Below are 24,860 nucleotides of genomic sequence, written 5' to 3'. Positions count from 1 at the left end.
AGTAGATCTTATAAATTCACATGGGTTTACTTATTGCAAGATCCAACCTTGATTATTCAGTTCATATGACCAAGATGAGATTTGATCACTCACTTTTTAAATATTTTATTTTTATTTATTTGACAGAGAAAGGGGGGGGGGGAGAGAATGGGTGTATCAGAGCCTCCAACCACTGCAAACGAACTCCAGATGTGTGTTCCCCCTTGTGAATCTGGCTAACATGGGTCCTGGGGAATCAAACCTGGGTCCTTTGGCTTTTCAGGCAAATGCCTTAACCACTAAGCAATCCCTCTAGCCCTCACTAATGTTTTTGATCCCTTATGTTGGTTTTCTGCATCTAATCTTTTGAAAGGAGGTTAAAGATACCCTCATATTGTATGAAAGGCAATGAATATGGGGAAGCACTGAACTTCTAATTCATTTTCTTTGCCTTGCAATGAATCATATTTCCTCTCTCTTTTCCACGTGATATAGCTGTTTGAATTTCGTTTCACTGATGGTTTCTGAGAGAAAGAAACTATCTGAGGATCCTAAAATTATCCTAATAAAGATGCTACCATCTGTTCCCCTCCAAATCAGGTTCTTCATGTCATTGGTTATGCTACTGAAGTGCTACCTATATAAGTATCTGGGAAAGAAAGAATGCAGCCAGGCGTCTCCATGAGACAGATGCATCATTCTCTTGGGCAAAGGGATCTGTAATTATGGAACAAAAATGATCCAAGGGAATCAGGAGAGTGGCTGGTTCTATTGGCTCAAAGGAGTATTTTGGCACCCCATGTCAAAGACAAGTGTACATTATTATCTGTCCATTATTTTACTCCTTAAAATAAATTTCGTGTTTGAACAACTATAGAATATCTAAAATTGAAGATTTATATATCAACATGACTGATGAGTGAATGTCCAAATATATAAGTGTTTCTTTTCTCATATTTATATACTATGTATGTGGCAATTTTGATAAATCTTTGGCTTTCTTTTACTTATTATTATGAGATCCAGTAGATACCTAGAGACATTGGTCTATAGCTAATTGGTATTTGTTGTACCAGAACAATGGATTTGAAACAAATAACAATGGGTTTGTTTGTGACAATAGGAAAAGTTTTAACTTATAAGTATCTTTTTAAGATTATGACTCTTGAACACCATGTATATCATTAACATAAGCTGTGCTACAACAAGCTTGATTGCCAAAACCACATCTGAGAGAAACAGAACATAGGAATTTTAGAATTATTGGACTTAAGAGTAGAGAATGATATCATAAACTATGCCATTTAATATCATATTTAAGGCAGGGATATCCTCTTTACTATTTTAATATGAATGGTTAGTTCCCTTTTCAACACCTTTTATACTTAGAGTAATCTCTTCTATATTAGGCATACCTCAGCTTTTCTTTACATTCTTCCTTTTGAAGCAATAAAGAGAAAATATAAGTCAAGAACATAAGATTGGCATTCAGAAGGTTTCTAGTATTGGTATTGCCTGTTACTATGTAACCTTGGAGTAACGATTTAACTATCCAGAGCCTCATATTCTTCCGATGTACAAAGAGATCGATCAGACCTGCCTTGCCCATGTTTATAGGGTTCTTGTGAGGACCTTGTAAAAACACTGCAAATTATAACACATTTGTATGCAACACATCATCAAATAATATTTATTGTTATTTATATACTTTTGGATCATTGTGAGCACTCTTCCACCCTACTTTACCTCTATTTTCAAATATTTCATAGAGATGGACCATTCCTTGTCATTCTGTGATTGCACCTGATAACTTGTAAAGGGATGCAAATGACTCCTACATAAGCAAGCTCCTGTTAAATGATTACAGGATTTTCATTCTCAGTAGGCCATACATAATAGCACATCTTCTCTGACTCTTTCAAACATAAGTCTTAGTTTCTTTAGTGAACTAAACAAAATAGCAGCATGTGATAGTGCAATGTAAGTCTATAAACACAAGGTAGTGATGCTGAACGGAACAGAACAATGCTTTTTAGGGCCTCTGTAACTCTATATACACGTCTCTTTCTCTTTGAAATCTATCCCTCTGTTCACTCTTACCATCAGAAGTCATCCTTTAAGTTTGGGTTCAACATTTTAAAAAAATTTAAATGTATTTATTTATGAGAGAGAGGGAAAGACAAAGAGAGAGAGGAAGAGAGACAGAGAGAGAGAGTGGGCATGCCAGGGCCCATAGCTACTGCAAACAAACTCCAGACGCATGTGCCCCCTTGTGCATTTGGCTTACCTGGTCCTGGAGAATTGAATCAGGGTCCTTTGGCCTTGCAGGCAAATGTCTTAACCGCTAAGCCATCACTCCAGCCTGGGTTCAACATTTTTTTTTTGGGGGGGGGACTGAGTCTCGTAGCCAAGTCTGGCCTAAAACTTTCTATGTAGCTGAGGTTGATCTTGAACTTTTGACTGCCCTGCCTCCATCTCCCAGGTGTTAAGATTACAGTTGAGCGCCACCATTCCTGATTCAAATCTTATTTTGTCTTTGAAAACTTTCACCTCAATGAGGCACAGTATTATTGACATTCAGCTCCTAGTATAGTGTAGATGTTTTATAAATGTTCGTTGACTAAAGTGACATAAATGGACTCTAATGTGTCTTAGGTAGACATTTTTAAAAAGCCTTCTTCTTTTAGTGTACCTGGCATTATCCCCAGGTCATTCAGAAGAGCTAAGGCACTTCTAAAGGAGTACATATTCTACCCAGGCAGCCATTAGCTGGCATTTAACTGGGAAGGCACTAAGAGAAGATATTTAAAGTAGTTTCCCAAAACATATGCTAAAGAACATTGTCTATATCTTCTTGTCCCTAGAAGCTCTTTAGGAAAGGGTTCTATGGCCAAATAAAGCTATAAAATACTACAAATTATATTTCTTCCTTGGAAATTCTCAGTGGTCATTGTCATTATAGCATAGATAATAAATAACAGATATTTGGGGATGCATGGACCAATCTGCTAATCAAAGATAGGACCTGAGTATATTGAAAAATGATGCCAAACTCAAAATTTGAGATCCCACTCCACTTCCCAATTTTGGTAATGACAGCTCTAATATTACCATCTGTCAGTCACTTTGATTGTTATTGGGTAGTCTTCCAACCTCAGAACACAATCTTGCTCTGTGGAGGCTTAAGGCACCTGTGTTACAATAGTTTGAACTTGCTTGGATGAGATTTCAATGTCCCCCCCCCCCTTTTTTTTGGCTTTAAGTGTCACCAGGCATTAAGTTAGAAAGAACAAAGGATGCTCAAGCCTATTTATTATGGAGCATTTTGTTCATGAAATTAAGGCCATAACTTGATTCCAATATTTGTTCCCTGACTAGATCCAATATCAACCTAATAAAATGGTTTGTTGCCTTCATTCAAGTAATGATCATCTAAAAGAACCAAGGTGTCCCCCACCTCTCAGGTCTGAGTTCCCTGCAAGATGGGAACTAGACTTGAGGAGATAAATGACCCATGACACTCCACTCTGGCCCCAGCTGAAACTACAGAGGAATTGGGGAAATGAGCAATAATTCTGCTCTCTTAGTTAAGCTGATATCAGCACAGGGTGATGGAGAAAGATACTGAGAATACTCAGTACCTACCAAACCAGATATCTATGCCAAGTGCCCATCACTGAAGTAGTCTTAAAATGTTCCCAGCATGGCTCAGGGAATTTTGCAGAAAAGGGGTTGGAAAGATTGTTAGAGCCACAAGTTGGGACATTTTGCTCAAGATATTGCTTCTCCCCCATAACTGACTGCTACCCATAATGCATGACTCATGATACCCATGGGGTTGACCTGCATCCCCGCTGAGGAAGGTCTCTTCAGAAAAAGGGCAGAGAGGAGGGAAAAGTTGTTATCAACATGTGATGCTTACATACAAAATATGTCCATATCTAATAATATACAAATAAAGAGCAAGTGTTGAAAATGAAAAAAACAAATGCCAACATAAATAAATACCAACTGAACAGATTAAGAAAAAAAGAACCCAGGTGATTATACAGCATATACTGTTGTTCCTGTTCTCATGTAAGCTAGTGGACAAATTGGCTTACACTGACTGACAAGAAATCTGTAAGACATGGTTCTCTTCTTGTCTCTTTCTCTTTCTATCATTCATATATTCTTTTGAAGCTTTAAGTAATTTTAGAGCTTGTATGTTGATAGCATAGAAGATAACTTGCAAACCTCTTCTTACTTCTAAGATATTTGTAGTCTGTTAAGATGGGAAAGCTAATTATTACTAGTATTAAGAGGTCCCAGTTGTTTCCTTTCCTTGGTAGGAAATTGTGTGTAAGATGAGAGTAGTTAATAGGTAGTGGCTTGGTTCTCCTAGGAGCTGAAATGGCATTCTGAGAGGACAAAGAGGACTTGATGAAGGATAAGATGATGATGCATGTCCATAAATTCTCAGATGAAGGGGGTTAGTTGGAAATTTTGGCTTCTAGAGTGGTTGTGATGTTTTCATAAAACTAGCTAAATATTAGCTTTGGTAATCAAGACATTCATTGGCCTTCCTATGTAAAGATCACAGACCCATACAAATTGAAAACTAAATTTTGATTCTCTTAATGGTAATGATTCAGTAGGTTGGTAGTCTTGCCTTATAATCAACTCTCAAGGAAGAGAGAATGATGCTTCTATTAGAGGTACAAACTTGTCATTCTTTTAGCCATCATAAACAGGAGTGCAGTTTGTTCTTATAGCCTGATGCTTCCCACTTTTATGCTATATTGATTGGTAGCTCTAGGGTCAGCTTTTTCTACAGGCAGGATATATGGAAGAAAACATTCATTACTGCCTCAGGATACATGCCTAAAGTATAGGTTATGAACTTTACCATTTCTGTTGTTAGTCCAGTTTTCAATTAGGTGAATTCATTTCCTGTTTCTGCCAGCAATTTTCTAGTAAGTACATAGACAAGGGATACAAAGCCTCAGAATAACAGAAGAAATTTAAACTGATTCAAAGATTCTCCATAAGCATGCATCTCTAGAGTTTGGGTGAAATATTTGGCAGCTTATAGGAAGATAACAGCACAAAAAAATGTTTGAGGTGCTACTAAATAGTCTAAGAAAGCCTTGACCTTCCATCCTGTCATCCAAATTAACCAAGTGCTGAAAGCACAATGGCAATTTCAGCAAACACAGGAAGATGGGGTGGATTTAACATTGGAAAATGAAGAGCGTATGTCTCAAGGTGGATGTGTCTTTTTTTTTTTTGCGGTGTGGGCAGTTTTTATTTCCTCTGTTATCTCTGATCCTCCCCCAGTCACATCTTGCTTACATTTCCTGGCTTATACCTCTTCCAGAGCCTCTTTCCTCCTAGTATTATGACCCTGTCAGCCAACATTGGGCTCACTGGACAAATCCACGAGGCCAGAAATTACATCCCAAAAGGGAGGTCAGTAATTATTGAATCTAACTTGAGAAGGTCAAGTCAGAAAAGGTGATGTTTATGTTACCAACATTACCTCTCTTCAGCTTTTTCCAAATTTCTGGAGACCATCTTTGGGAGGACTGGCTTGAGCATGAGAGGAAGAACAAAGATGTAAAGCCAGGTTGGGCTCTGAAAGGAGACTGTACAAACTATCTCCATAATAAGCATGCAGGTAGATTTTGCACTTTAAATCTACTGGTCTGGGCTAGGGAGATGATTCAGTGGGTAAAGTGCTTGCTACACAATTGTGGGGACCTGAATTTGGATCCTGAGAACACATGTAAAGCCAGATGCAGTACTCTGTGTCTGTAATCCCAGTGTTCCTATGGTGAGATGGAAAATGGAGACAGAAACCCTGGAAAGTTGCAGGCCAGCAAGTCTTGCATATGCAGTGACAAGCAATAAGAGACCCTGCCTCAAAGAAAGTGGAAGGTAAGGACTGACAGCCAAGGCTGCCCTCTGACCTCCATACATGTCAGGGGGCATGTGTACATCTGTACTCACACACATGAACACACACACACACACACACACACACACACACACACACACACATGATAAAACTAAATTTAAAAGAAGGGCTTATGATTGGAGATGGCAAAACATCAAATATACTGTCCTTCCACAGGGAGAGTATCCTATTGTAAACTGAAAATAAGTTATTTCTTCAGTATTTTATCCTTTGGGAGTTTCATTTATTTATTTTTTATTTTGTTTAATTTTAATAAGGTATGCCTGGCTTTGAGCTGTAATGGAGGCAGGAGTTGTCCAATTCAACAACAATATTTGGCTTAGTATCCCAATGTCCCACAGTAACTACTCCATCAACATGTCATAATTACAAAAAAGCTCTAGGTTTGAATTCAAAGTCACGAGCTTTACTTTTAACTCTGTTCTCTGTTAGAAATGCAATGTAAGGCCAATTGTAACTCTTCTTTGACCCTTAATTAAATTAAAACGTTTTATTGATGATATTCATACATGAACACAGTATAATTTGATCATAATACTCTCCCATTACTTTCTTTTGTCTCCCTTCCCACTCTGTTCTACTGAACCACTTCTTTCCATGTAGACTTTTTTTTTCTATTTTTATGTCTTTTTAAAACGTTTTATCACCAACCTACATACATATGTACAATGTATTCTGATCATAGTCCCCTTCCAAAACACTTCATTTCCCCCCACGCCCATCCTCCATTCACTGAATTCCTCTTCTTTCCAAATAGCTCTTCTTCTATTTTGTTGTCTTTTTTGCCCTCCTCAGCTGTCCATATTGAAATTTTGACATATTATACAGTCCTTCTGGTGGTAACAAGAGCCAGTATGAAGTCATGAATGTCATGTCCATTTCATGTTTGAAGGATAGTGTTCCAGAGTACTCTTCCTTATCCTCTGGCTTTGAAATTCTTTTCACCTCCTCTTTTGCACTGTTCATTGAGCCTTGGAGGCATGATAGAGATGTTTCATTTAGAATTGATTATTTGGCAGTCACTTATTCTCAGGACCTTGATGAATTTTGAAACTTCCAAGTAGTCTGAAAGAAGGAGCGTCTCTGAGTAAAGGTAAGTTCATCACCTATCTATGGGTATAAATATAATATAAATATTTAGAGGGTAATTTGATGGGAACAAAATATCCATTTAGGCAAATCACAGAAGTTGCTTTCCTGCCAGCATCTATGCTCTTTCCAGCCATAGGCTTTTGATTAGGTTTTAAATCCTGGAAATATATTGCCTCCCATGAATTGGGGCTTAGATCTAATCAAGAGAGCAGTTGTTTACCCCCATAACAATTATGCCACTACTACGCAAGTGGGTGACCCTTAGGAGTTCCTCTATGGCTAGGGAGATGACTAAGTGGATTAAAAACTTGCTGGAGTGGGACAGAAAAGATGAAGCAATGGTTAAGTTACTTGCCTACAAAGCCTAACAACCTGTGTTCTATTCCCCAGCACCTACAAAGCGTCCACATAAAGTACCAGATAAAGTGGTGCATGCATCTGGCATTCATTTGCTGGAAGCCCTGGCATGCCCATTCATTCCCCCCTCTTCTTTGTAAATAAGTAAATAAAATATTAAAATATTATTGCATAAACATGAGAGTACCTGGGTTCAAATACCCAGGACCCACATACTATAATCCTAGCATGCCTGTGACAGGAAGAAGTCAGAGACAGATGAATCTACCAGAAACTCACAGGTCTGCTGTCCTGGTGAATGAACAATGAGAGTCCCTGCCTCAAATGAAGTGGAGTCAAGGACCAGCACTCAAAGTTGTCCTCTGACCTCCCCATAGCACAAGACACTTATACCCATGCACACACACACTCCCTCTAACTCAATGGGAGCAGGAGCAGGGTATTCATTGCAGAGTGTTGGTTCTGACTAGGTACTCTTTTCAATCTTGTATACCCCTCTGTTCTCCTAGTATCACTAACATGAATCTATATTCATAACTACTTCTTGAGCAACTTTATTAAGATATAATTCCCATATAAGTCACTCACTTGTACTATACAATGTAGTGTCAGTATATTGCAAGAGCTCTGCATCAATCATAAAAACTGATTTATTTTAAAAAATATTTTATTTTTATTTATTTGACAGAAAAAGAGGGTGAGAGAGTGAGAGAATGGCTGTGCAAGGGCCTCCAGCCACTGAAAATGAACTCCAGACATGTGCTTCCCCTTGTGCATCTGATTAACGTGGGTCCTGGGGAATCAAACCTGGATCTTTTGGCTTCGCAGGCAAATGCCTTAGCTGCTAAGCCATACCTCCAGTCCAACAACTGATTTTAGAATCTTTTATTACCAAAATAAATACTACATATTTTATTTTTTTATTTTTATTTTTTTTTTTTGTTTTTCGAGGTAAGGTCTTACTCTAGTCCAGGCTGACCTGGAATTAACTCTGTCATCTCAGGGTAGCCTCGAACTCATGGCGATCCTCCTACCTCTGCCTCCCGAGTGCTGGGATTAAAGGCGTGCGCCCCCACACCCAGCTCAAAATAAATACTACATATTTTAGATATTACCTTCCAATTTTAAGATTTCACCTCTATCCTTTCCTCTGATATACTTTATGCCTCTGTAAATTTTCCTGTTTAGGGCAATTAATAACAATATAATTATACCATATATTCCTGGGTTTCTTTGCTCATCATAATGCTGTCAAGCTTCATCCGTGTTTTTTTCAATTTTTCAATTTTTATTTATTTGAAAGTGACAGAAAAAGAGAGAAAGAGGGAGGGAGAGAGAGAGAGAGAGAGAGAGAGAGAGAAATGGATACTCCAGGGCTTCCAGCCACTGCAAACGAACTCCAGATGTGTGAGCCAACATGGGCCCTGGGGAATCGAGCCTCGAACCATGGTCCTTTGGCTTCACAGGCAAGTGCTTAACCACTAAGCCATCTCTCCAGTCCTTCATCCATGTTTTGATATGTGTAGGTATTTCAAGTTTATAGATGAACAGTAGTCTTTATATGGATATATCACATTTTAGTAACTCATCTATTGTTGGATATTTGAGTTATTTTCATATTTTTGTCATTATGAACAATGCTATTGTGAATCTTAACATGCTTATTTTTATGTAGACATATGTTCCTATTCATCTTGGAGAAATATTTCAGAATTTTAGCACTGGTATGGATGATATTTGTATTCTTAAGTTTTTAGGAAACCGTCAGTTTTTTTTTTTTTTTTTTTACAATTAGTCTGCTTTGTTTTCGATCCTCACTAGCCATATATGGGAATTGTAATTCCTTTACATCCTTACCAACACTTGTCATTGTTTACTTTTTCCTTTTCTTTCTTTTTTATTTGCTTGTATATGTGTGCATGTATGGTGTTGTAGGGGTGGTGGTAGGGTGTGTGTGTGTGTGAATTGTCGTTTGTATGGCTACCCATGCTCTCCTGCAGTGGCTGGAGTGGATTGCTGGGTGTCCTTCTCCACTGCTCTTTCTGCCCAATCTTGTTTTGAGACAGAGTCTTTACTGATTTCAGAGATCTCAAGGGTCTGATGATTGTCAGGTCTCTGCTTACCTGTAGGATTGGGTTTATAGCTGCATGTGGCCATACCCAGCTGCTCTAAGAGGGAAATGGACATTTGAACTCTGGCGGTCTCTGTATGCCTCAGTCCTCATGCTTGTACAGGAACTGTGCTTAATTGTTGAGCCATCTCTCTGGCCCTTGACTATCTTTTTATTAGAGTCATCTTAATGAGTGTGAAATGCCATCTCCTTTTGATTTGATTTGCATTTGCCCAATGACTAATGATGTTGAGAATAATTTTACATACTTATTACACAGACATTCACACTTAGGGAAAGAAATATTTATTCAAGGGGTGGAAGATATAGTTTAGCAGTAAAGTGTTTGCCTTGCAACGTCCTTGGTTTGAATCTCATCATTGAAGAAAAACGAGTCTATTCAAGCCAACAGTAGTGGAGCTCATGCCTACAATGATGATATTCTAAAGATGATGCTGGAGGATTTGAAGTTAAAGGCCCACCTGAGCTACATTGTGAGCTCCAGGCAAGCTTAGTATACACAGTGAGGCCCTGGCTCAAAAACAGGGGCTGGAGAGATGGCTCAGCAGTTAAAGTTACTTTTTCTTTTTTTTGCAAACCCTGAGGGCCAGGTTGGATTCCCCAGTACCCACATAAAGTCAGATGCATAGAATGGTGCATGCATATGGAGTTCTTTAACAGTGGCAGGAAGCCCTAGTGTGCCCATACTCATTTCTCTCTCCCTACTCTCCCTTTCTTTCTGTCTCTCACTGTCTAAATAAATAATGAATGAATAAATAAATGTTTAAAAAAGAAAGAATGGAATAAAGGAATAAAGAAATTAAAAAAAATTGCCGGGCATGGTGGTGCATGCCTTTAATCCCAGCACTCAGGAGGCAGAGGTAGGAGGATCACCGTGAGTTCGAGGCCACCCTGAGACTACATAGTGAATTCCAGGTCAGCCTGAGCCAGAGTGAGACCTTACCTCGAAAAACAACAACAGGGCTGGAGAGATGGCTTAGCGGTTAAGCGCTTGCCTGTGAAGCCTAAGGACCCCGGTTCGAGGCTCGGTTCCCCAGGTCCCATGTTAGCCAGATGCACAAGAGGGCGCACGCGTCTGGAGTTCTTTTGCAGAGGCTGGAAGCCCTGGCGCGCCCATTCTCTCTCTCTCCCTCTATCTGTCTTTCTCTCTGTGTCTGTCGCTCTCAAGTAAATAAATAAAAAATTTAAAAAAAAAAGAAAAACAACAACAACAACAGCAGCAACAACAACAAAGAAATAAACATTTCTCATACCCCCAACCTTGGCTGTGTGCATGTGTGGAGACCCAAGGTTGATGTGATGTTTCTTTCTCAACAGCTATTCATTTTGTTTTTTTGAAACAGGGTCTATCACTGAACCCGGAGCTCACCAGTTTGGTTAGATTAGCTAGCCAGTGAGCCCTGGGGGATTCTCCTGTCTTGCCTCTCCAGTGCTGGGATTATAGGAATATGCCACTACACTTGGCTCATGTCCTCATGATTGCACTACAAGTGCTTTTCCAATTAAGACATCTCACCAGCTCTCTGACACACATTTTATTGAGTTATTAGACTTCTTAATATTGAGTTGTAAGAGTTCTTAATATATTCTGTGTTCAAATACATTTGTATCAGTGTGTAAATATTTTCTTTCATGTCTTTGTTTCCTTGATTTTTGAAAGGAGTTTTTGTTTGGATAAGTTTAATTTATTAATTTTTCTTTTATGTATTATGCTTGTGTGCTCCCTAAGAACTGGTCCTTTAACCCAAGGTTTCAAGATTCCTTCCCCTGTTATCCTTGTAGAAATTCTATGGTTCTAGCTCTTACATTTAGCTCACTGATATATTTTGAGTTAATTTTTAAACATGGATTAGGGGTCATGTTTCTTTTGGGGAGGTAGAAAGGAGACACACGGGTATCTAACTTTTCCAGCACCAATTATACAGAAGTCAAAGCATTTTCTTTGAATGTAGACTGACATTTACAAATAGCAATGACCCATATAACAATGTTGCTAAGGTTTCTAGCACTTCTAAGAATCATGTATGTGAATTAGTAAAACACAGAAGATTATCCTATACATATGATCTGGAACACTAACTCACTTGAAGGTGGCATTGGTAAGATTTACTGAGTCTTTTTATATAGCAAAAATAGGGCTACATAATGAAAGATATAATGAAGTATTGATAAGGCCCTTCCCTTGTTCCAGTATCCTGGGATTCCCTCTCAGACCCAATCACTCACCTGTCCAATGTCATATCCATTCAGTGTGATGCTAAACAGGATTGAAGCCAGAGTGTACAGGAATGCCCAGTATTGTCAGTATCACCTTTATTTTGTAACACCTTGAGATATAATTCACATACCATATACTTCATCCCTTCAAAGTACACAGTTTAACGATTTTTATAATATTCCCAGGTACATGTAAACATCACTACAGTCATCGTTAGAACACTTTTATCAGCTTCCTTACTCTCTAGTCCACTCCAATTAGCTGTAAGCAGCCATGAGTTTTGTTTTTGTGTCTGTATGTCTTTGCTTTTACTGAACACTTCATATAAACAAAGCATGTAACATATAATCTTTTATAACTAGCTTCTTTCATGTAATAAAGCTTTTAAGGGTTATATATCTATGTATAATTCTTTTTTCATGGCTGAAAGATGCTTTATTGTATGGGTACAACATGTTTATTCATTAATTATCTGATGTACATTTAATGGAGCTCCCATTTATAATTGTTTTACAGTGGTGAAGATTGAACTTAAAGGGTTTTGACAATTCTAGATAAATGCTAGAGCATAGAGTTTCATCCCAGGTCTTATTGATGGACACTTGGGATTGTTTCTAGCTCTTGGATATTACTAATATTGACTCTATGGTCATTTGTGCATACTTCTTTGTGTGGTAATATCTTTTCATTTTTCTTTAGTACATACTTAATAATAAAGTTGCTGGATGTTGATGTTTCTTGATTGCCTATCCTCTAATTATCAAGTAATTTTCTTTAAACACATACCCCAGGGATGAACAAGGAAACCGATTTCATATATATATATATATATATATATATATATATATATTTTTTTTTTTTTTTTTTTTTTTGCTGTGCATCTATATAGCCCAGAGTTCTTGCCTTAAAATGTAGAAAGAAACATGAAAGTCTCTTTACAAATATTTTGTAGATATAGAACAAATTATAGAAGCTACTTCCTTTTTCATCTGAGTTCCACCTCGGTCCTTTTTATATATTGTACATTGAACATATTTCCCCCAAACTTCCCTATCCTTCATTTTCACACGCTCCAGTCTTGTTAAGTCCCATCTTTTTCCCTGGACAGATATACTTCTTCTTTCATTTCATATATGCAGAATGATTTTTATATTACTACATGAAATCTGGGAACCACAAATGAAAGAAAACGTACAATACTTGTCTTTCTGAGACTGACTTAGTTCATGTAACATGATTATTTCCTGTTGCATCTATTTTCTTGTAAACAGCATAACTTGACTTTTCTTTGTAGGTGAAAAAGATTTCATTATGTTTACATACCACATTTCAAATCCATTTTTCTGTTGTTGGATATATATATATTGGTTCTATAACTTGGCTGCAATAAACACTGATATGCAAGTATCTCTGTGATATGTTGACTTGGAGTCCTTCAAGTATATGCCAAGGAGTGGCATAGTTACTTCATGGAGTAGTTCTATTTTTAGTTGTTTGAGAAATATACTAATTTCCATAGATGTTGAATTTACATTCCCATCAGCAGTGTAGAAGGGAACACTTTTGTTAGCATTTCTGCAGCATTTGTTATTTTCTTAATGAATGAAATTATGACTGGTGTTTGATTTGCATTTCTTTTGATGGCTAGAAAGGCTGAATAATTTTTCATGTGTTTATTGACTACTTGCATTTGCTCTTGGGGAAACTGTCTGTTTACCTCATTAGCCCTTTTATTGACTGCATTGGTAGACTACTTTATTTAGCTGTCTTGAGTTCTTTGTATATTCTGAATATTAACCCTCTTTCACATGAATAGCTAAAAAACTTTTTCCTGTCACATAAGCTTTGTTTACTTGTTTGTTATCTTCTCAGTGAGAAGATTTTTACTTTAACTTTGATTTTTGGCTTTATTTCCTAAGCAACTATAATCTAATTAGAAAGTCCTTGCTTATACCTATATCATAAGCCATTTTCCTACTTTTTTTTCTAACAGTTTGAGAGTCTATATTTTGCAGTAAGGTCTTTGATCTATTTTGAGTTGAGTGTGTGTGTGTGTGTGTGTGTGTGTGTGTGTGTGTGTGTGTGTAGGCTAAGAAACAAGGATCTAGTGTCTTTCTTCTATATGTGGACAATCAGTTTTGCCAGCACCATTTGTTGAAGAGGTCTTTTATGTAATGTGTATCTTTGCCATATTTGTAAAAAATAAGATGGCTTTAGCTATGTGGGTTGAAATATGTGTGGGTTTAGTTCTGGTTTGCTCCACTGATTTATGAGTCAGTTTTTACACCAGTATCATTCTATATTCTTACTACCTCTCTGCAGTATAGCTTGCAATCAGGCATAGTTTTACCTCTAGCATGATTCTTTTTGCTTAGGATGGCATTGGATATTTGTGATTCATTTTTTGTGTTTCCATATGAATTTTAAGGTTGTTGTTTTTCTATTTCTGTGAAGAATGCTACTAGAATTTTGTGATTACATTGAATTTGTAGGTTGCTTTTGATAGGATGGCCATTTTCACATTAGTCCTTCCATCTTAGTTTTTTCCATCTCTAGTGTCTTTCTCAATGTCTTTCTTCCGTGTTTTCAGTTTCATTTTACAGGTCATTCACTTCCTTGGTTAGGATTATTTGAAGTTCTTTGAGGCAATTATGAATTAAAGTGTTTTAATGAAACTTTTTAGCATGTTTGCATTGATATATGTAAAAGCTAATGATTTCTGCTTAAAGTTTTATAATCTGCCACTTTGATGAATATGTTCATCTGATATGTGAGTTTTCTGGTAAAGCATTTGGGGTCATTTATTTATAGAATCATGTCATCTATGAATAAGGGTACTTGTACCATTTCCTTTCTATTTAAAATATTTTTATTTGTGTGTGTGAGAGAGAGATAGAAAGAGGGGGGGATGAACCAAGAGCTACTTGAACTGTAAATGAACTCCAGATACATATGCCACTTTGTGATCTCCTCTTTTAATAGGATAGCTGTCTTATGTGAGTATTGGAGAATTGTACCTGAGCGGGCATAGTTTGTAAGCAATCACTTTTATCTGTTGAGATGTCTTCCAAGCCCCCATTTTCTTTCTTTTTTATCCCTTTTATTTTCTTCTTTAATCATACTGTTCTAGCTAAGACACTGTAGTACTATAAAGAAAAGGGGGGAGAAAAAAAGAACATCTTTATCTTGTTACTGTTTTTTTTTAATTTTTTTGTTTGTTTATTTATTTGAGAGCAACAGACAGAGAGAGAAAGAGGCAAACAGAAAGGGAGAGAGAATGGGTGCGCCAGGGCCTCCAACCACTGCAAACAAACTCCAGACGCGTGCGCCCCCTTGTGCATCTGGCTAACGTGGGTCCTGGGGAGCTGAGCCTCGAACTGGGGTCCTTAGGCTTCACAGGCAAGCGCTTAACCACTATGCCATCTCTCCAGCCTCCTTGTTACTTGTTTTAATGGAAATACTTTGAGTGTTTCCCCATTTGGTAAAATGTTAACTATTGCTTTTTTTTCACATATAGCCTTCATGATATTATATATTCCCCTATTGCTAGTGCTTCAAGACTTTTTTATACTATGTTTTAATTTTATTTCAATTTATGCATATGTTGAATGTTCTCTGTATTTGAAATGAAGCCAAACTGGTCATAAGGAATAACCTTCTTGATGTGCTGTTGAATTCAGTTTGAAAGTTATTTTATTGTGATTTTGTATGTGTATCTTCATTAGGGAGATTGGTATATGACTTTCTTTTTTGTTGTGCCTTTATTTGGTTTTGGTATCAGCGTAATACTGGCTTTAGTTTGGTAATGTGTCTTTCTTTCCTATTTTATGAGATATTTGGAGAAACACTGGCATTAATTTTTCTTTAAAATTTGGAGAATTCAGCAATAAATCCATCTGGGCCTAGACTTTTTATTTGGGAGATTATGGTTTTAAGGAATAGCCTGAAGATTTTTTGAATTTCATTGGTGTATACTGTAGTAGGTACCTTTTCATCTCTAATTTTATAAAATTGTGTCATATATAACACTAGTCTGATAGACTGTTCTTTAGTCAAATATGCAGAGTAACATTACACCAAATATTCTGTTTTAGAGAAACACTCCAAGAAGACCTCTGAAAAGAAACCTACTTGATTTTGTTTAGGCCAGTATATTCCTTGAATTATTTTGAACACAAAATATAAAAAAAAAATCTTTGACCATATGGTAGAATGTACATTGGGAACCACTGGCCTCTGCCTTAGGTATTTATTTACATTTTAATTAGAAAATTTAAAAAAGGAATAACCATAAAGGCCCAGAGGAATAATTAAATTGAAAGGATACAGGCAGCATTGCATTTTGACAGGGCTTATAAACCAGAGAAGAATGGCTTATTTAGATAGAGCACTGACAATTACCACAGGGGTAGCCCTTACCCAACCATCAGGCTCATGAACATTCATTTCTGACACAGCCTCTAGAGGGAAATGGAGAAACTGAGCAAAAACAAGAGATCATTTTTCTAGAAGAAATTTCAAGAGCCCTGCAAAGTTACAAGAGATTCAGAATATCCTTTTGGTTCTGGGCATTCAAACTTGGATTCTCTAATGACAGTAGTAAAAGGTCAGCAACATAGAATGCCAGCTTTACAACCCTCACATCGGATTTAGTCCAATACAAGCCAGAACGTCTTCCATGACTCCACGATGCAGGGCCTTATGGGAGGACTCAGAAAAGTTTACTAATTAAACAACTTACAAAAGTATTTCTTACTATTTAAACAGGCTGTAGACTTTCTATTGCACCAAGCCCAGATTTATCCACCTGGCAACAATTTGGCAAACCCTAAAAGTCTGGATGGCTCATCTAGCAAGGGAATAGTCCTTAAAATAGGTTTTAGGCCAGAGACCAGGACCTACTGAAGTCATTTTGTATCTGCATACATATACTTATGTCCCTGTTTGTTTTAAGTATTGGCTTTCTCATCTGATGAAGTCGTATATAAATATTTACATGTCAAGATATTTCTGGTCTACTCACCAAAGACATTACAGCCTTGATAAAAAATCTTTCTTCTGGCAGTATTTGCTCCCATGGTTGATTTAATATGGCAGTTGATAGGTGAACTTCCTCTTGCTGTTTGAAAAGAGGATGCGGCCTTGCCTTACTTAATGTTCCAAGTGTTTGACTTGTCGCCTGCTGAGAATTGATGTTTGTTTTTTCCAGATTACCCTGGTTGAAAGAAGTGTGAGCTCTCTTTGTGGGCTATCCTTCTCTTTAGATTTTGGATCATCAAGAATAGTTGATATACCTTGGAATGCATTGTGGTTTATGTTGGCCCTGGGTACTTTTGCTTTTATAGATTCCTTCCTGCATAAGAAAACATAGCACTTTGTTGGTATAAATGGGATAATGTTAATATTATGTATTTAAACATTTTCTTTGACCTAAAAGTTCATTTATGTTTATGATCTGAAAAGAAATCTAATCTTTTTCATGAGCTGATAAAAGCATGGTAGGCCTAGACACTGTGCTTTCTATCCCTAATGGATAGTCAGTTCTAGGCTGGTTATGTTTGGCCTGGTCTTGTGAACACATTAAGTAGTGAATGAAGATTCTATCCTTGAAGAATCAGCTCAACAGATTCGTGGCTCCTGGGATCTACCAATTAATGATTGAGATAGACCAATAAGGACCCTTTCCCTACCCCTGTTCTAACATTTTATGCACTGTACAAAGCATAATAAAATGCCATTAAATTTTCTCTGGCTCTGAGTAATGAATAAAGATCTGCTTCCTCAGCACCTTCTGGGACTGATGGATGGCATCATTCATTTCTACAGTGGAACTGCTTTTGTCATTTAGTCTGCAGCCCTGCAGAAGGCAGCTGTGAAGGTGGAGTGAAAGTTGATTAGCAATGAGATGGATGACTGCAGTTCATCCAGAGAGAAAAGGATGAGGATTGTTTTAACCCATGGCTATCTTTAGTGGTAATCAATATAGATGTATTTATCTCAACTCTCAACATAAAACTCATAGTAGCAGCAGCAGCAGCAGCAGCCACTCATTGTAGCATAGGACCTGAATGTTACCACTGTTATAATGACTGCTGAGGATATGTTGGCTAACAGTTTACCAATAAACCCCATTTAGTAGCTGATGCCAATTGAGATTACAATTAACTGGAAGATGAGGATTTATATGAGATGCTTTTATGGGGTTTTACATTACATAACCACATTTGATTTTCAATTTTCCTTAAACAGGGACTGGCTTGGTACTTGTTCTTCAAAGACAACTGCTGTTATAGAGTATGCTAAAGCATTCACACATGTACCCTCAGCCAGTTTAGCAGCTCTGCTCTGGATCAGTTCAATGAGTAGTATGGACTTTGGCTACTCCATAGGGACCTTGTGGAGACCTTGAGGTCAGACAGCAATCATTCCCCCTCCCTTATTGCAGAGCAAAAAAATATGCTTCAATCAATAGTTTCCCATTCCCCTCCCCACTACTGAATGCGGCTTTCAAGGATGACAGCATCTGTTCCACACTGCCCTTGCCCTTGTCAAACCTCAGACTGAAACAGAACAGAATGGTGTTGGGTACTTGGTTTGTGTATGTTAACACATGCAGAATAAAAGCAAAGAAATGGGCCCTGGAAATCTTCATACAAAAGACAGCTCGGGGAAATATAAAACAAGCATAATCAGAGTGAAATATAATTAAAAAGAATGAAGGCTGGTCAGAATTTGTAGGCTCTAGGAAATGTCCCTTTGGGATACCCAGCAGAACTTGATCTTCCATGACTTTAAATATAGTAGATTAGTGCTCATTAAATGCTAGGTTTTAAAAGAAAGTGAGAATAAACACAGCAGACACCATGTGGGACTCCAAACAAAAAAAGACCAATACACAATTATTGACTATTTTATGGTGTAAAATATATTTTTATATGTCTATACATTGTATGATGATCAATTGTGGGGTAATTAGCATACCCATCAACTGAAACATTTGTCATTTCTTTGTGCTGATATCACTCAAAGTCTCCTTGTAGCTGCTTTTGAAATAGATAATGCATTATTGTTAGTTGCAATGGTATAGAACTCTTCTTACCCAGAACATTTATTATAAGGGATGTAGTCATCAGACTTCTGTAGATGAATCAAGGAGATGGATGTCCAGAAGTTTCATTTTATGAAATTAACTCATGTGATTAGCTAGGCTAGTAAACCTGAAATGTGTAGGGCAGCCATAAGGCTGAAGACCCAGAGAAGTAACAGACTGTTTTCAGTATGGAGTCAAAAATCATGGTAATTTACAGGAAACATTTGCCAAATATTTCAGTTCAAGAGGACTAGTGAAAAAGAACCCTAGACAAAAGACTTGCTTTGTCATAAACCTCTAGACAAATATCTTCTTTTGCCATAAAAGAGATGAGATAATGTAAACTGGTTACTTCCACTCTGTAATCTGTTTCTGTTTTCATAGAACAGATGACCTCTAAGTTCCTTCTACAATTAAATAGTTCTACATATTCAACCCTACATATATTTAAAGTTCCTTAACTCAGAAATTCTGGCTTGTAAGAATCTCTAATAATCAAATTTAATTTACTTCATGACAATATCTAGAAATAACTGCATATTCACACCATTCCCAGTCAATTTAAATTATCTATAGCATAAAGAATAAACAAAATGTTCAACCTTTCCAATTTTTAGTTGTAATTACTAATTGTATGTTCCATTTATTAGAACTGACTATGACTGTCCTTTATTAGCACAGATGCCTGTGTTATTGTATTGTATATTGCATATTGAACTAGGCACTTTAGAGACTCTATAGGTACCATAAGGCACCACTAACTGCAAAATGAAGCTTCTCTGATCAAAGGTAGAAAGATTTTATGATCCACAGGGTGGGATGGAGTATCTTGAGGGTTGTCCTCCCCAGAGAGACTGGTGCATTTATGATCCCATAGTGAAAAGTAATGACCCCACTGAGGGGGGCTTTTGGTGGATGAGCACAGGGGAGAGGGAACATAGGTTACATAACCCAATGGGAATATGACCAATATGCAATATGCTAAAAATAAATACATTTAAATAAAAGATGAAAACAGCATCATAATACACTCATAAAGATAAATATTTAGAGTGCAATTTGATGGGAACAACATATCCATTTAGCCAGACAATAGTAGTAGCTTTTCCTCTAAGGCTTATGACCTTCCCAGGCATAGCTTTTTGATTAGGTATACAGTGCCAGATGACAATTTCTTCCAGTGGAGCAACCTCAAATCCAACCAGAAAGTGGCTGGTTATACCTATAATAACTATGCCACTCTTATACCAGTGATAAAATATTTCCTGACTGGTTGGTTGCAAAAGTCTTATTTTATATATGAGTACATTAAATCAGAGAGCTTATTTTTCCTTATAGAATAACAAAGAATAAAACAAAGAGCTAACAGCATCCCTCAAGATCAAAATATATACGAATGAGCCCAGAGTCAATAAAATAATACCGATTTGTAAGGAATTATCATGGCAATAGGACAAAAAATATTAATTTCCAATCAAACTATCTCCTATGCAATTAAATAGCATTAAAGATTTGTTTACAGTGCTTGTACTTTTTATCTGGTCACTCTGTATGAACAAATGAGTAAATGTCCCATTTGAGATGTTAGAATATGGATTATTGAATTAAATAGCTGGCAAGTATAGAAGGCATACATTGCTTTGAGAATCCATTTTTTCATATTTTAAGTGTAAGGGGATAAAGACCTATATCAGAAGATGCTGTTTAGCTTCATTCTAGCATATATGTAGCCTACATTATCAGTTTGGAACATAGTTGTGGCAAATAAATGAGACTTGGAAATTTTAGCCTATTATGTGACATTTTTGCCTGAGGCATGTGCTTTGCTTTTGGCTCCCCATGTTATCAACTTGCACTGAGCTTGTAGAAGTCACATTTTCCAGAGGAAACTGGCAGCCTAGGGTAATTTCTATTCAAAATCTGTTTATATCCCTGTTCCCACCTTTTCTTTATTTACCCAGACCTGCCTTTTGTAATTTATACTCCTGTACAAAAGTGTGAAGTTGAGTGCTAAGTGCATTTGGAGTCTTCCTACTTACTTTCATGCTGTTGGGTTATATTTGTTCATTGTCTGAGAAAGCATTTTTGTTGAATGGCTTCTCCCAGGGGAAACACAATACAATGTAAGATGAGGCTCTATGCAGCCTACTTTTTTGTGGCATTTCCTGATTTGCAAATCTTTTTTTCCAGTTTGTATCATTTTATTTCTTTCTGTTTTTTTTCATTTTTTATTATTAGATATGGACATATTTTGTATGCAAACATCACATGTTGGTACCATCCTTTCCCTCCTCCCTGCCTGTTTTCTGAAGAGGCATTCATCACTGGGTCAACCCCATGGGAATTTTGGTTCATGCATTTATGGGGGCAGCAGTCAGTTATGGCGGAGAGGCAATGTCTCTGTGCAAAATGTCCCAATTTGTGGCTCTAACAATCTTTCTTCCCCCTCTTCCGCAAGATTCCCTGACCCATGTTGTAAGCATTGTAAGTCTACTTCAGTGATGGGCACTTAGGAGCATCTAGATGTCTTGTTTGGTAGGTGTTGAGTATCCTTAGTATCTTTCTCCATCACCCTTGCACTTAACTAAGAGAACAGTGTTCTTGATCATTTCCCCAATTACTCTGTGGTTTCAGCTGGGGCTAGGGTGGAGTGAACTGGGTGGTTTATTTTCTCAAGCCCAGTTCTCATTCCAGACCACCGCACTTGCCCCACAAACCTTATTTTGATATTAATCATACTAAGCAGGCCAGAGAGCTTATCACTTCATTTTTATGTAATTACTTTTCATGTATGTTGCATCTGTCTTCTTCAGGCAGATCCTATCTTGCCCCTTCTTGTATCTCTCCTCACTCCAATATTTAGCATATTTTTACAACATCATTTGTATTATGCCTTTTAAAGTCCCAGTAAGATGCTTCTCTACTGAATCCCTTTGCCATTAACTGAAATTTCTGGAAGGGTAGGTTGTGACTGCCATGACAAAGGGAATGAGATAAAAGTATATAGGGCTATCACTAATCTAGAACAATGGTTTGAAATGTGCCTATGCCTCAATATCACCCAGGAACCAAATATCCAGGGGAGGGACCTGGTATTCTATAAATTTCATTTCTCACCAAGTAATTCAGATAAGCAGTTGTGCCTGGAGACAACTGGCTTCCAAGTCTAAGTGCTTCTCAAATGTGAATTTATACGCCACACTTTACATTTCTAACAAGCTCTGATGTGGCAATGATGTTCCTGGTTAACTGGTTAAGAGAGTGATGGCCCTTAACGTGTTCCTGCATCACCCACAACATTTCCTGGGAACTTCTTAGAAGTTCAAATGATTCCATGTATGGTAATGCATGTCCATAATCCTACCACTTAGGAGGTAGAGGCAGGAGGATCACAAGTTTTAGAGGCTAGTGTGGGCTAAATAGTGAGACCAATTCTCAATGAAGGGGAAAAAAGCAAGCAAGAAAGAAGGAAGGAAGGAAGGGGAAGAAGGAAAGGAGGAACGGAGGGAAGGAAATGAGAGAGAAAAGAGGACAAAATTTAAAAAAAAAAACAGGAGGGGAGAGAGGAAAAAGGATTTTCCATTTTTATTCTAGATCTACTGAGTCCAAATCTGGCACAGGATCCAGCTATCTGAGTGTCAACAATCCTCGTGGGGCATTCTGACAATTGCCAGTGAGAAGCACTGCTGTGCATAATATTAGTATTACATATGTGGAAATGCTCTGTCAGCTGTAAGGGATGTTGCAAATGTTAGTTGTGATTCTTGTTGATCCAATAAATCTTGGCCCTTTGTCTGACACTAGTTATGTCATTGTTCTCTGTAGTGCTTGAGTTTTGGCAGCTATTTCACTGATGAAAACTGAAGGAAGTTTATTGAATAGTAATAAAACTAAGCTGTGCTTACCGTGTACTTCAGCCTTTTATTACCTGTCAATTGTCACAACTCGACGAGTTTGCATGATTCTATCCATTTGACAGATGCAGAATATGATATTCCGTGGTATAGAGGGACTCACTCAAGGTCCCAGAACTGATCCATAGTGGAGTCAGAACTAGAATTTAGATCTCTTGACTCCTAGGTCAGTGTTCTTTTCCCATACTTAGCTGACTGACCGAGTAAAATGCATTTCCAAGTTTCACTGCATACTAATTAAGTTAGTGCAAGCTGGGATGTGAAACAAGCTGTGATCTTCTTTAAGAATCTTAACCCTGCCCAGAGTTTCCTCATTTGCTTGAGTTAAAGCATATAGCAACTGTCAGAGAGGCATAGCTGAATCCCTCTGGTTGCAATTTCTATGGATCATGAATCTTATCAACTGCTGGCAGGCAGTTGGATTATACATATATTTCAAAAATCAAAGGCCACATTTGGAAACCAGACTGATATTCTTGCACTATCCAAAGCCCTTTAGAATAGATTAGAAATAAGAGCCTGTATCTTTCAATACAGCCTGAAACTGGAGGTTTCCTTTCCTTGTTGAATTTGTGTTTTTGACACCTAGCCTAATTTTCAGAGTAAGTAGGTATAGAGGAATTTCAGCTTTGGATAACTACAGTTACTGAGGACTTACGTCTTAATACAGACATTTCCCATTTGCGAATAAATGCCAGAGAATGACATATTCTACTTGCGTTGACAAAACTAAAGAATAAAATATGATTCTTTTGACAACAGAATTTCTTCTTTAAAAAATCTTTGAAATAGGTTCTGGACAGAATTATCATCCCAGAACAGGCAGAGCAAGAAGTTGCCTACTTGGGTCTTGAGGGAAGGTCTACATTCTTCCATGTCAGTTCCTTTACTTCCTCCCATAAAAATATTATACCCAGGTAACTCCATCACCTTCAATTCTGCTGGAACTTCCCCTAGTAGATGTGTGTCCTTTGAGGATCCCTATGTCATGGGCCACGTGTTTCACCCATTGCTGTCATCCAACATTGTACCCTATCCTATTCTTGGGAGTAAGTTTCAGATTCTCCAAATATGTTTTGATCCAGAAAACAAATTCTAAACATTTTCACACTGATAAATCCAGCTAAAATAATGCTGAAAACATAAGAACTTCAAATAAAAGTAGATGTTAATAGAGTTTGGAATATGGAAAGTAAGAGAAAAGGAATTATATTCCTAGCATAAACCTTACAGAATTATATCAAGAATATCTTTTCTACTACTTAAAATCTTTTTAAAGTTATTGTTCATAGTCGTGCATACATGTAACTCCAGTACTAGAAAGTTGAAGGCATGAGGATCATGAATTTGAGGCCAGTCTGAACCTCAGAGAATATGAAGTTATCCTGGAGTACATAGTGAGACAATGTCTCAAAACCAGCAAACAAAAATAACCATTTTCAGAAATGAAAAGTGTGTGAGCTGGTATAAATATTTTTGATCATGAGTCAGAAAGTCTGGGGTTATGTTGCAAATAAATCATTTTGGGACTGTTCAACCTACTTTAATGTCAGATGTCAGTATCTACATGTAAGATGTGAAATAAATAAGGTTGCTTAAACTGAATCATAAGCATTAGAAAATAGTTTTCAAAAAGGATAAAATCATGACTCATGAGGATACATAAATGAAGATGTGTAAATGTTTTTAACTGATAATCAATGTGAATGTCAGGCAAATATTATAAACAAGTACAATGGAAAATCTGCAGTATGGTTATGGTGATATGACTCGATTGAGTCAGTAAAATACAAATTAAAAGACTAACTGGATTCTTGGTTGAAATTGATAAACCAATTTTAAAACTTATTTGGAAACTCAGTGTATCCAGAATAGATATATGTGGTCATATTCAAAAGTGGTGCATGTCTTTCATCCCAGCACTCAGGAGGCAGAGTAGGTGGATAAGCTATGAGTTGGAGGCTTCCCTGAGACTACAGAGTGAATTCTAGGTCAGTCTGAGCTATAGTGAGATCCTACCTCAGACAAAAAAAGAAGAAAATGGGAAGTTTGATCTTTTGATGGAGATTAATTGGGTGATTTGGAGAATATTGTTTGGTTACATTAAGGGGGGAAAAAAA

The 24,860-nt window shown here is 37.2% G+C and overlaps 1 protein-coding gene across 6 annotated transcripts in view; it reads left to right on the top strand.

The window, feature by feature from the left end:
* Window positions 1-24,860, top strand: part of Dcx (doublecortin) — a 107,443-nt gene that overhangs the window by 10,065 nt on the left and 72,518 nt on the right. The gene's annotated exons all lie outside the window — the stretch shown is intronic.

This window comes from Jaculus jaculus, chromosome X (genome assembly GCF_020740685.1).
Source record: "Jaculus jaculus isolate mJacJac1 chromosome X, mJacJac1.mat.Y.cur, whole genome shotgun sequence".
NCBI lineage: Eukaryota > Metazoa > Chordata > Mammalia > Rodentia > Dipodidae > Jaculus > Jaculus jaculus.
This window is presented reverse-complemented; position numbering and strand designations above follow the sequence as displayed.